The sequence below is a fragment of the Trachurus japonicus genome, chromosome 4 (genome assembly GCF_045865225.1).
Source record: "Trachurus japonicus isolate A0001 chromosome 4, Traja_1.0".
Taxonomy (NCBI): Eukaryota; Metazoa; Chordata; class Actinopteri; order Carangiformes; family Carangidae; genus Trachurus; species Trachurus japonicus.
The window spans coordinates 3,796,335-3,808,909 of record NC_140910.1 but is presented as its reverse complement, the minus strand read 5'-3'; the positions used below and the strand labels follow the sequence as shown (position 1 = coordinate 3,808,909).

General features: G+C 44.2%; 1 protein-coding gene across 3 annotated transcripts in view; it reads left to right on the top strand.

The window, feature by feature from the left end:
- The window catches only part of nhsa (Nance-Horan syndrome a (congenital cataracts and dental anomalies)), a 72,199-nt gene that overhangs the window by 24,010 nt on the left and 35,614 nt on the right, over positions 1-12,575 (top strand). The gene's annotated exons all lie outside the window — the stretch shown is intronic.

Sequence of the window (12,575 nt, the reverse complement as noted above, 5' to 3'; positions counted from 1 at the left end):
AAAGGGAAATTTCAACATTCTATTGCCATAATCCCTATAGTTTTAGGAGTAGGTTCATTACCTTTAATTGTCGGCGCAAGCTGTTTTGAGATCGGCGGGGCAGAGACGTGAGCTCTGCACTGCGCATGGTATTTTCAGGCTTTTCCTCATCAAACACATCAAATACGCAATCCAACAACTCCAAAATACTCTCATGGACAAGTTGTGACCTGCACATTCACCACGCTATGAGATAATAACGTAACGTTACGAGACAGAGTTGCTTTCGAGGTAAATTCGTAACCGGAATTACATTCTCTGCTGGGCAGAGTGACTTCAAAAGCGAAAGTAGTTCTGTATATTTTGCTTCATGTGTTGTAATGTTACATAGTTATACGTTATTATTATTTTCATAGTGTGGTGAATGTGCACAACTTGTCCACAAGAGCTTTTTTGAGTTGTTTAGTTTGATGAGGGAAACATAGAAATATGTGCCTCTCTTGCGTTAACGGAGCAGCTCGCGTCTCTGCCTCACCGATCTCAAAACAGCTTGCACCGACAATTAAAGGCAATGAACCTACTGTTATGACTATAGGGATTATGGCAATAGGCGAATTCGCCAAAATGTTGTAATATCCCTTTAAATGCATGACACAAGTTCACATTAACGTGATCGTATTCTGGTGGAGGTTATGAGCGTGATGTCCCCTGCTCTCTTCTGAGGAAGTCAGACATGATGTTATCAGGTAAATATGCTACATCAGCTGGGATCAGTGGATAATCTGGTTTTCCAGCCACTGGAGTGCGGAGAAAGTTTTTTTCCATCACGTTCGGCGTCATGTGTGAGACTTTTTTTTTCCATCATCCTGTTTACTGTATTGAGCAATCACCTGCTCTCAGCGTCAGCTCGTAGAACGCCGCTCAGTATTGTGTTTTTTACCTACTTGGATGAAGCCACTTGTTGAATTGCCTGCATGGTTTTTGTTTACATATTTTGCACTTACACACGAGAAGCACGGAGCCAAACAATATTTCACCACACAGACTGCGAGCTGCTGCCTGAGCGTGAAGAGCCACGAGGTGAAAAGTTGATCCAGAACTTCCTCATCTCAAAGTCTGACAGCTGTAATGAGGCCTTTCATGTGATAGACCTCAGTGTGTGAACACACAGGTACATCAACACACACACACACATGAAAAGTGAAAAGGACTTTTCTTCCGTGAGACAGAAGCAGGTTTAAGGAAATACTGGGATCTCAGTTCCCAGAATTCAGCGCTGCAACGCATACCATGTATCCACAACTCCACAGGCTAACATATTAAGTTTCCTTCACTCCAATTATGGAGTCAGTCCACACGGATCTCCATATCCATAGATCCTCTTCAGTGCTTCCTCCTGCTCTTTTCACCTCTGCACCAGCCCTCATGCTCTGCCTGACACACACACACACACACACACTCATGCAGGACAAGAGCATGAAGCAGCTCACACTCCAGTGAGGGGGTAATATTAGAGGAAGCAAAAACTCTGGATGTTTCCAGGCCTTAAACCACCACTTTCCTCTGTGGTTGTCACCAGCCCTTAAACAGTTACAGTCTGTTATTCCTCAGTGTTGGGTATGGAAACATCACATGTATCTGTTCCTGGTTGGAAAGTCACTCCGACCTGTTGAATGCAGCATTGTCTGAGACGGTTTATGAAACAGATAGAGCGCTGGCCGTCAATCACTGGAGAGAGGCCACGGTGAGATGACGGGGAGTCGTTCTGTGAGACATGTGGATCTGTTTTAAAAGGACCATGATGCAACAGGACGCTCTGTGCTGGTTCCTGGCTTCGACACTGTCACAGTGTTTTCTCTGTTCTGGTAAGAGTGTGTGATCAAAGAGATCAGCGGGGAGAGGTCGGATCTTTGTTTCTCTGGCAGAACAAGGACCGGCGCGGATGAAACGGAGCCCATCTGGGGAAGGACTCACATCAACGTGGTCCGAGTTGAACCGCTGCCCATTCAAATGGTAAACTCTGCTCATCCCTGCCTCGGAGGAAGGCCGTTTGCTGCTCTGTAGCCTCTGTTTGTTTGTTTGGTCTCGAGCTGAACATCTTCATGTCAAAAGTGAGACCAGCTGAATATTGTGACATGCCTCCTAGCGGCTCCGCGGCCTCCCTGTCAGTCAAGGCTCTGCCTCCTCCGGCTGGGCCTGCGGTCAGACAGCAGCTGAGCGGTGTCAGCTCTGCCCGGTCGGCACAAAAACCCAGAGCCAAGGGATTCATTATAGCAGAGCGTGTTTTATGGGAATTGGGCTGTTTGTCAGCAGCAGCACGCTGTGTGGTTGGGAGATGTTAATTTACAGCAGCGTAAGGTGTGGTTTACACATTTGGGTTAATGTGTGAATGGAAAACAGCCCCAACCAATACGAGAGGTCAGGGTGTGCAGCAGAGCTTAAGACGTTGGTGAAAATAATGAAGAAATTCCTCTCTCCCCGCTGATCCCACCACTCCTCTGCCTTTTGTAGATGCCCCCTCCCCCCTCTCACTGGCCCCATGTGCCTAGTTTATCCTAATGCCTGTGTTATGGGAAGGGACGGGCAGTATTTCAGGGAGCGTCCTCCAAACCCCAGCTCATGTGAAGGCGTGCTCCGGAGAATCGTCTATATAAGGTAAAAAAAAAAAGAAAAAGAAAAGAAAAGTCCAGAGATCAGAGAGAGGGAGAGGAGCCGATCAGGAGATAAAAGAAAAATGAAACATAAACATGAGGGCTACCTTTGATGTGCACACCCACTGCTGCCCTCTCTCTGTGCAGGGAGACTGACCTGCAGAGAGGAACCACTGTCTGAAACATCCCCTAAGAGGAACACACACACACACACACACACATGACTATTAAACATGCGTTTGATTAGATGGAGCACAGCTCAGCTTGTCATAAACAGACTCAGGAATGTCAACCGGCACATGAAAGACGATCCCTATGGGAATATTCACTGGAGGAAACTCTATACGCTCTCTCTGTAAAGTACAATGCAGCTGCTCAGATTGGCTTCACCGCTGCAGGGCGACTCGGGTGTCAAGCTTCCGGGTGACTTCTGATATTTAGGCAGACGGGTATAGGCCGGGATGCCAGGAGCAATGTTACAAGGATAGCCAGTAGTGCCGCAGGTGGTGGCGGTTGTGTCGGTGGTGTTCTTCTCTCTGACGGTTCAAACTGACAGCGTCACTCTCAGACACCAGAGGCCTTAATGAAACCAAAGCCGCTGCCTCAGCAGCTTGGTGGAAATGTCCACACAGTTGAAACATGTAATTGTAGTATGAGTGTGAGACGCTCGGTAACATCATCTCCTCCCTGTTTTGATTTGTAGATTTGTCGGGCCGTCGTCTGTGTAGGATTTATGGCTCCGCGCCCTCCTTTAGGTACATGTGAGAAGAACTGAGGCCTGGTAGAGCATGAACACACCAAACATGATTTTAATAGTCCCCAGTGAATACAGGAATTTCTTCTGTTTGAATAATGGTCACTGGAGTCAGTTACTGCTGATTTTTACACGTTGGCGTCTTAATAAAGTAGAGGAGCAACTGTCCTCAATCACATATATTAAGATACTCAAGTAACATGAGAGTTATGAATAAAGTTCAGAGAAATAAAGAATGATTCTAATATTATAACCCTTTAAATGCATTTTTCTGACCTGTCCACCCTATCTTAAACAATACTTTGTTCCATACTCATCTTCATACTTAGACAAACACAATATCTCTCCTTTATTGTACCTAGAACCTCCAGAGTCATTGGGCAAAGAGCTTTTAAATTCACAGTACCTTTCGCTCCATATCTTCTTTACATTTCTTCAAGACAGAGCTACTTAATCATCTAAAAACACAATGCTCCTGCTTTTAGTGTGTGATATCTGCCTGGTCTTGGGGTTGCCGGATGTACATGTGCAATGTATGCTTTTCCTTTTCCTGCGTGCTTTGCTTTTGTGTTGTATTTGCCTTGCCTTATGTATTTGTCCCTATCACCTCTCTATTGATTTTGTCCTTTCGTTTTTGTCTTACCTCTATTTTGCTTCTGTCTGTATCACTGCTGCTTGTTGAGATGCTAATGATCCCCCTTGAAAACGAGGTGATCCAACGTTACCTTCAAGGTGTACAGAAAAGAAAATTGAATTTGAGCCCACTCTGGGTCATAAAATTAGTGTAATAACTCATCTATCAGACGATGTAGGCCAAACTTTGTGCAAAATTCTATTTTTGAGTAAATCCGTGATGAAAGTGTGTATTTTAGTGTAGTTTTTTTTTTCGTATTGGATAATGCAGGCGCACGGATTATACGTCAGCCTGTACACGATTCACTAGCCACTGACCGTAATCCGTCATTCAAACGTCTGAGACACGCACACACACACGGAGCTCGGGCTCGCCCCAAACTTTGAATATCCCGCCCGCTCGATAACGACCAATCAAATTCATTTTCCTTACTCGGGTAAACTCGTGTTGCAGCTCGTGACAACTCGGCGCGACAAACGGGACAAACGGCCATTTCTGTACACCTTTCAATAAATAAAGTTGATATATATTAAACATTAGTCATATATTCACCCAGCTCCAATCAATTATAGTTGTGTGTAAATATTCAGCCACATATTGAATCATATCTAAACACTTGAGGTGAGGCTGTTGTGTCCCTATGGAAGCTAAGGCCCTGAAGACATCTAATGTTGTTGATTACATTAAACAATACAGTGCATTCTATCTCGTATCACAGTCCGAGAGTGAGTATTTCAGTTCATATTTCATAAATGTGTTTCTGTGCCATCAGCAGTGCTGGTATGCTGGAGTGCAGAAGGTCAGGTTGAGGCTCACCCCAGACACACACACACACACACACACACACACATACAATGTTGTCTCTGACGGACACACCCTCCTAAACCACTACATGCTGCAGGAGCTGTTTGTTCAGCTGGACTCAGGATCCTCCTCTTCTTTCAGCGGAGGAGTAGAGAAGTTAAATTCCATAGTTTCACCAAAAAAAACCCTCTGGGGTCTGGGGCAGTGATGGCAACAGCATACAGCAAACAGATGTTGTATTTTTCAGCCCTGATCTGCTCCTCTGTGCTGGGACTTTGGGAGCGATGCAGAGCAGATTTAAGGGCTTGTGTGTTTTTATTACTTGGCTGCAGCTCCCACAGGTGCTTTAGAGGAAAGAGCCCGACTTGCTTTGTTATGATTATGTCTCTGCTCTTCCTGAAAATTAGACTGTTTTTCTTTTTTTGTGTGTTGTTGTTTTGGTTATGTTTTTTGGTGAAGACTCTTTGTGAAATTACAGGAAATATACTGAAGAGTTTCCACTGCGAGAGCACAATCAGTGATAACAGCTCAGGGACATTTATTATCTTAACTGCACACACGGCGCTGCTTCACTGACTTTCTGTAATTGTATAGCTCAGCGTTGGTGCTGACTCTGCAGAGACGCGAGTGGGTTCGAGCCCTCTTGAAAGCCAAGCTGAAACTTACAGCGAGTTTGATCCTGGGATTTGTAAAGGCGGGTTCAGCTTGGGTCCGACTTGCGCTGTGGTCGGCGTGTGCCTGCAGTCTGTGTGGAGAAGCCATCTGGTGGAATTTGGACACCGTTTAAGAACAGCTTGACTGGATGAAGATAACTTTTCTCTCCGCCACCTCTCTGACGGTGGTCTCATGTATATAACCACCCAAACTGCGCAGGGAAGAGAGCACACGCCCAAAAACTGTGTGCAGGAAAGAAAAACACGTTTCCCAGCCGCTGACCGATCACTCAGATAAATTTATGGTTATATCGGCTTTTAGAGAACGGTCCAAACACAGTGGACTGTGGTGAAACAAATCTGTGTGAAGAGGTTAGCAGTGTGGTAAATTACAGCTTCAGAGTCATTTGCCATTTGGCCTCGGGGCCGGATGATTGATGTGTGTGTGAATGTTCAGTGTGTTTAATTTCCTCTGGTGATGCTGTCAGGTGAGCTACTTGGAGGTTTTATAAAGGGCTTTTAAATGATGTTTGCCTGTTGCTCACTGTTTGCTTTGGTAAGTGGTCTGTTTTCTTATGTCACTCAACTTGGCGTTTACAGTGATCTGAAGGTATTTCCGTTCACATCAGTCTTTTGTGTTTATTTTTTCATGGTCTAATAAGACGGATTGAGTTGGAACATGTCCGTATAGTTTCCTTGTTTGGTCTCTGCTAAATTATTTTTGTTAAAGTCTTTGGCATCTGTGTTTGGGTCTGAGGGCTGAAGAGGAACATGAGTTTGCCCTGTTGGTTGTCCATAGTTCACCAGCTGTGACATGGGCTCGGCCTGTCAAGGTCTAGACTGGTCTGCATGTTGGATGAAGGCCCTGAGTCACTGCCATGATCCAAGCTACATCATTTGCATTAGCATACAAGTTGTAACCAGGTATTAGCCTACCTGCAAAGCCACAGACACACCACAGACTGATTAGGTTACAGTAGTGTGTAGGGCTACAGCTATGTTCATGAACAATCCCAGTTTATAAGTGTCTGATTTGTGGAAGCTGCTCCTGGATGCGAAGTTTATGTTAGCTAACATTAACTCAATTAGCTAGTTCACTCTGTCACAAAGCAAGGGCCCATTATTTAAGAAATGGCAATGACTTTTGTGTTAAATTGTCATCATTATCACTGAATATTGTGCTTTTTCAGTTCCTTATTGAATAGGACTTATCACTTTCATCCAGTCATCCACAGTCCATGTCATGACTGCCCACTGTAACCTTGTTTTTTTCTGTTTAGGTGTTAATGATGGCCTTCGTTTGTCTTTTGTGTGTGTAAATCCCATTTCCTTTAGGCGGTTACAGACGTTGACTCCAGTTTTTCCACCCATTTGTTCCTCATTTGTTTTCTTATGAATTTTCTGTTTTCAAAACATATTGCTTTAAGTTTTCTGTCTTGACGCTGCCGGTGTGATTCCATAATATTTTCCTCAGAATTGAGTGATTCCATATTTTCTTCCTCTACTTGATCTAAAAAAAAAAAATGTGACTGACTACAACAATTTTCTTTTTGTGGTGTTTCTTAAAGCCAGAAAGTTGGCATTTTGAATGAAAATAGTTTTGTGGCATATCTGTGATTTGCCCTTTTTCTACAAAATTAAACAACTAAATGAACACCCTCCAAGACTGGTGATTCCATAATTTTTGCCAGGGAATTCTTTAGTTCACCCGGTTGTGGTTTGTGTTTTGACACCTTGGGTTTTGTCCGTTAGCATGTAGGCATTTAGTGTGGTATGTTTTCAAAATTCAACTTTCCTTATTAAAAATGAATCCTTTTATCTGTTTTTTTAGTTGGTGTGATTCCTTTGTGCTCTCTGGGATCAGGTGTCGGCCTAATTACAGGAGCATTTTTCCCATGAAGTTGTGTTGCAGTTTAACAGTGAGATTATCGCAACCTGATCTCCCTTGGCAGCCAACATGGATAGAGCTGCACATGGGGGGTCTCATCAGTGGGGTTACAATCTGGTTATGTTAGCTGGACAGTTTGTTTGATACCTCTGGTTGAGTTGCTACACATTGGAATTTATTTTTCGGCTTTCATATCAGCCGTTCGGTTCACTCCTCAAGTTTGACCGATTTGTCCAGACTTTCTCTGCTGCCCACTCCTTTCTGTCTATATGTGTCACTGTAGCAAAGGAAGGGAAGAGTGACCTACATTCTCGTGGGCGCTGACTTGCGTAAAACTGCCACCACATACCCAACAGAGTGTGTCATGGATGCCATGTCTTTGGCTGCACCCACTAATTTTACATCATGACATAACAACAGGACCCATCATTATCAAAAATGCTGCTACTGCAATTTAGTGGTGGGTAGAGGAGAGTGGAGTAGAGTCGCGACATGGGAGGGAAAACAAGAGGCTGTTCTTCAGAAAACACTAAAAACAAGAGGAAGTGAATGACAACGTCTTAATTCAAGACATGAAATAAATAGATAAATAAAGAAAAATGCCAAATCTGGAGGGCAAGTCTGCTCTTTAGTCAGTGCTTCATCGCCACAGAGAAAATTAGCTCTTTCGGTGCGACGGCTTCTATCCCTCGTAGCGAAATAACCAGCGACCGTCAAGATTTCAATGCTTATTGGCGTCCGGTCCTCAGGCCTGACATTCATGAAGCACTTACAAGAGCAGCAGGCTATTCAAGAGTAAGGCCTACTTTCTTTACCCTGGACCATGTCATTATTCCTCTCAAGAGCAAACCCCCCCCCCCGGAGACAGAGCTGCAGCCAGAGCGAGAGTAAGGCTGCCGGCACGTGAGCACGGTGGCGTCTGAAATGTAGTTTAAGAGGGAAACGCTCCCGCATGCGGAGATAAGAGCGAGATGAAGAGGTTTGCTTCCTGTTGGGGACACTCTCACAACATCTACACTGCATGATAAGATTTTGTCTGAGGGGCAGGAAAAGTGAAACTGTTTCTAATGCAGTGAAAACAGGCCTGCTTTGCCCTGCAGCTACACTTCTCTCTCCAGAGACTCATCTGAGCCGGGGAGAAAAGCTCAGTATTAACTTAGAACATGATGTTTTTCTGATTTTCTGGATGTAACCAACTCATGTTGTGTTTTTCTCTCCTTTTCTTTTCCATGTCTCCGCTGACTTCCTGCTGCTCTCTGCTGATGATCAAATAGGTAAGTGTCCATTGAATTTATATTTACAGTACATCTGGAGCCGTTCTAAACAAATAATCATTGTTTAAAGATGTTTAGATTTTTGTACATTTGGTTTTTATCTCCTTCCCTCTGCTGCTCACACATCTGCACAGGGCTCACAGTCCACTGCAGACTTAATACTAGAGTTTTCTTTCCACAGCTGAGGTACGATTAGCTGTGAAAGAGCACACCCTGACCGAGCACATGTCTCCCTGCATCTGTGCCCATTTCCATGGAGACGCGGTTTAAAATAATACAGACAATGGCGTCCTTTTTTTGTCACTCGCTGGCGTGAGTCGCCCCGAGCGTCAGCGCGCGGCGGCGGTGGTGGACTCCGGCCTAATTGAGGAGCGAACACACACACACACACACACCTCTCTCTGTTACGGCCCTTATTGACTTCACACACTGGCAGTTCCACTGTAGCAGCATCATCCTCCACAGTGTGTCTGTGTGTGTTTGTTTGTCTTCCTGCCCCGTGCTGACGCAGAGAGACAGAAACAATAGTACATGTCATTCTACTCCCGGTGTATCCTGGGAGAAAGGAGGCAGGATCATACTCATTTTTGGAAGCTGTTGTGTTTGAGTCCCCACGGCAACTTAAACGCTCCTTAATAACCGTATTAAGCATCATTTTCTTTGCTGTGCATCCAGTTATTCCTGTGCTGTTAGTGGATTTAGACTCCAAATGTTGCCAGACTGAGCAGTTCGTGGACAGTGTGTGTGTGTGTGTGTGTGTGTGGGTCTCTCTGGGCGTGGTGTTGGAAGCCTCTAGGAACCGGTATGGCCTGATCCCCCTCCATTGTTTCCAGTCAAAAGGGGGCTGCTGGGTTCGCTCCCTGCCCGTCCATCCTCCCCGCCAGCGGCTGGTTTGTGTTGAAGCAGCCAGGCCTCCAGTTTATTCTCTGTCCGGAGCTGGGATGTTTGAGGGACGGCTCAGCTCGGCTCGGCTCATTCCTGCCAGCTCAGCCCCCACTGCCGCTCCCTCCTAATGACTTTCCCACAAACACACACACAGGTCACTCGCCTGCGAAACTGACCTCAGTCTGACCATATGTGTCAGTTAAAGAGAGGTTTCCGTTGCAGTCGTCCGGCGCGCAAACTCAGCCCTCGTTGTCTCTTTCCAAACCACACCTTCCCCTGTGTCTGTGTTTTGGGTTTCCTTTTTTTTTTTTTCCTCCCCTCCGCACTGTTTCCCCTCCCTTCGCAGTCTGTCTGTTCAGCTTATTGTGCTCCATGTGAGTGGTGAGTGATGCCAGTAAACTGGTGAAACCGGAGTCGGAGGCTCGCGCAAGCCCAGTGTTTACACAGGAAACGGCGGAGAAAACCTTCAGTGATTAAGCTGCTCAGACACTTATATAACCAGTCTGCATATTCGGATGCACCTAGAGCCAGGTTAACAAAGCCAGCGTGTGTAAATGCACGAGGTTCCCTGACAGTGATATTCAGCTGCACACACACATAAGTACACACCCTATATGTATGTTGACTAGCGCTGTTTCCATAACCTCTGCAGCTCTCGTCTGTGACCCGAGACCGGGACGGCGTACAGACTTGTGACCTCTGACCCTGTCAGCCTGTCACACGCTGAACGGCTACTTAATGAATGAGCAGCTGCACAAAACGCAGGACGTGCCTTTGTTGTTGAGCTCTGGTTGTTGTGTAAAAGATGGATGATGACAAACATGGAACAGAGAGTGTAGAAGTGTGAGAGCCCTTGACTCCGACTTAGTGTCGGTGTCACCACACACACACACACACACACACACACACACACACACACACACAACCACTGCTTCAGATAACAACCAGAAATCTGATTTAGATTCACTTTCTATGTGACCCTCATTCCCTGATTAACATACAGTTTAAACAATAGTTGCACTATTACATCACCTCTTGTGTTACGGTCGCCACTGACCTGTTTTCAGGTTTTTAATGCATAAAAATACCATATAAATTTGTTAAACACAAGAGATGGTAGCAGAAAGCTGACAAGAGGAAGGTTAAAATACTAACATTTTGATGATTTTATGAGCATTCATTCAGTGATGAGAATCACCAGGAGTGTGTTGACCTGTGGTAATATTCAGTGTTCAGGCTGCTCAGTGTGCTGTGTTAATCTTGATTTAACAGCCACTGAGGTCATTTCCTCATGAACCTAGTGTGTGATCACATCTTTGTAGCTTATTGATGGCTCTTTAGCGCTGTCCTAATTGTTTTCAACCACATTCATTTACACCAAGTGCATTTAAATGAGATTAAATTGCCACCCCTTACGAAAGAAAAATATATTGCAATATATTAGAAAATATCATGTGATATATTAGGCAATATATTCCCATATATGGGATTTAATTTTTATATTTTCCAATATATTGCAATATATGCATGGATCATATATGTGTATATATTGAGAAATATATTGAAATAAAGACCAAAAAGGCACTATATTTTTAAATATTTTATATATTTATATATATATGCATGGATCATATATGTGTATATATTGAAAAATATATTGAAATCAAGGCCAAAAAGGCACTATATTTTTTTTAATGTTTTATATATTTTCATATATATGCATGGATCATATATGTGTATATATTGAAAAATATATTGAGATCAAGGCCAAAAAGGCACTATATTTTTTAAATGTTTATATTTTATACAACATACACACACACACACACACACATATATATATATATATATCAGAGGAGGCTGGTCCATTGAGGCAGAGGAGGTTGGTCCTCCTCTATTTTTGAGAGGCAAAAGGAAAATTTATTTTTTATTTAAGAAAGAGTAACTGGTTGAAATAAATCATTACCAAATCTCAGTAGAATTTATAAAATATTATATATGTATTTTATCATAAAAAAAGTTTGTTTTTTGGAAGAAAATCCACTTAAAACGGCTCAACTGCGCCGCCAGCAGGCTCAGGAGACAGAGCAGGCTGTGTGAGGAGCAGGGAGCAGGAAGGTGGGGGCTCTACGGAGGTGGCAAGATTTTTACTTCCCTAACTGGCCTCGGGGCGGGATCTTCTTCCATTGACTCAATGCATTTAGGATGTCTTCATCCTGACCTGTGATTGGCTAAGACACGTAAAACGACGTCATGACGGAGGAGGCTCTTCTGTACCAATCAGCAATCAGAACACAAGATTGACAGCAGGTTGGTCCAATAACAGTTCCCAAATTTCATTCTCACATTTATACAGCTGTAAACAGGAAATACCGCTATGTATTTTACAGCTTTCACTACCAGCTATGCTCGGACAAGAAATATGGAGTTTTCAGCGATATTGGAATCGGTTGGAGGACATAATGTTAGCGGCACGACCGGGACACAATACGGAGCAGCAACGAAGTTGTTTTGTTGTGATATGCTGCTGTCGTGTAGTTACTCTGACAGCTGCATTCGCGTTGACTGTCACAACGGTAACCTGGGGTCGAGGCGCGGAAGGAGAAGATATTTAGCGGCACAACAGCGGGACATAATACGGAACAGCAACGCACTTTGTCTTGGGCGAGTGTACTAATGAGTGTTGTGTGATGTGCTGTGCTGTCCTGCAGTCTTTGTAAACTGCTGCGGTAGCGTAGTGGGTAGAGCAGATGGCTGGCATGCCGGTGACTGTCCGACGGTCCGAGCCCCACTAATTACCGTATTTTCCGGACTATATGTCGCACCTGAGTATTAGTCGCATCTGCCTAAAAATACGTCATGAAGAGGAAAAGAACATATATAAGTCGCACCGGTTTATAAGTCGCATTTATTTTTCAAACATTTAATTAATAGCCGGGTGTCATATAATGACTCACTCTGCACCTCTGATGTTGTCAACAGGATCTCTGCTCCTCTCATGGTCCTGATGTCAAAGTCACTCACCTCCACTCATGGTCCTGATGTCAACAGAC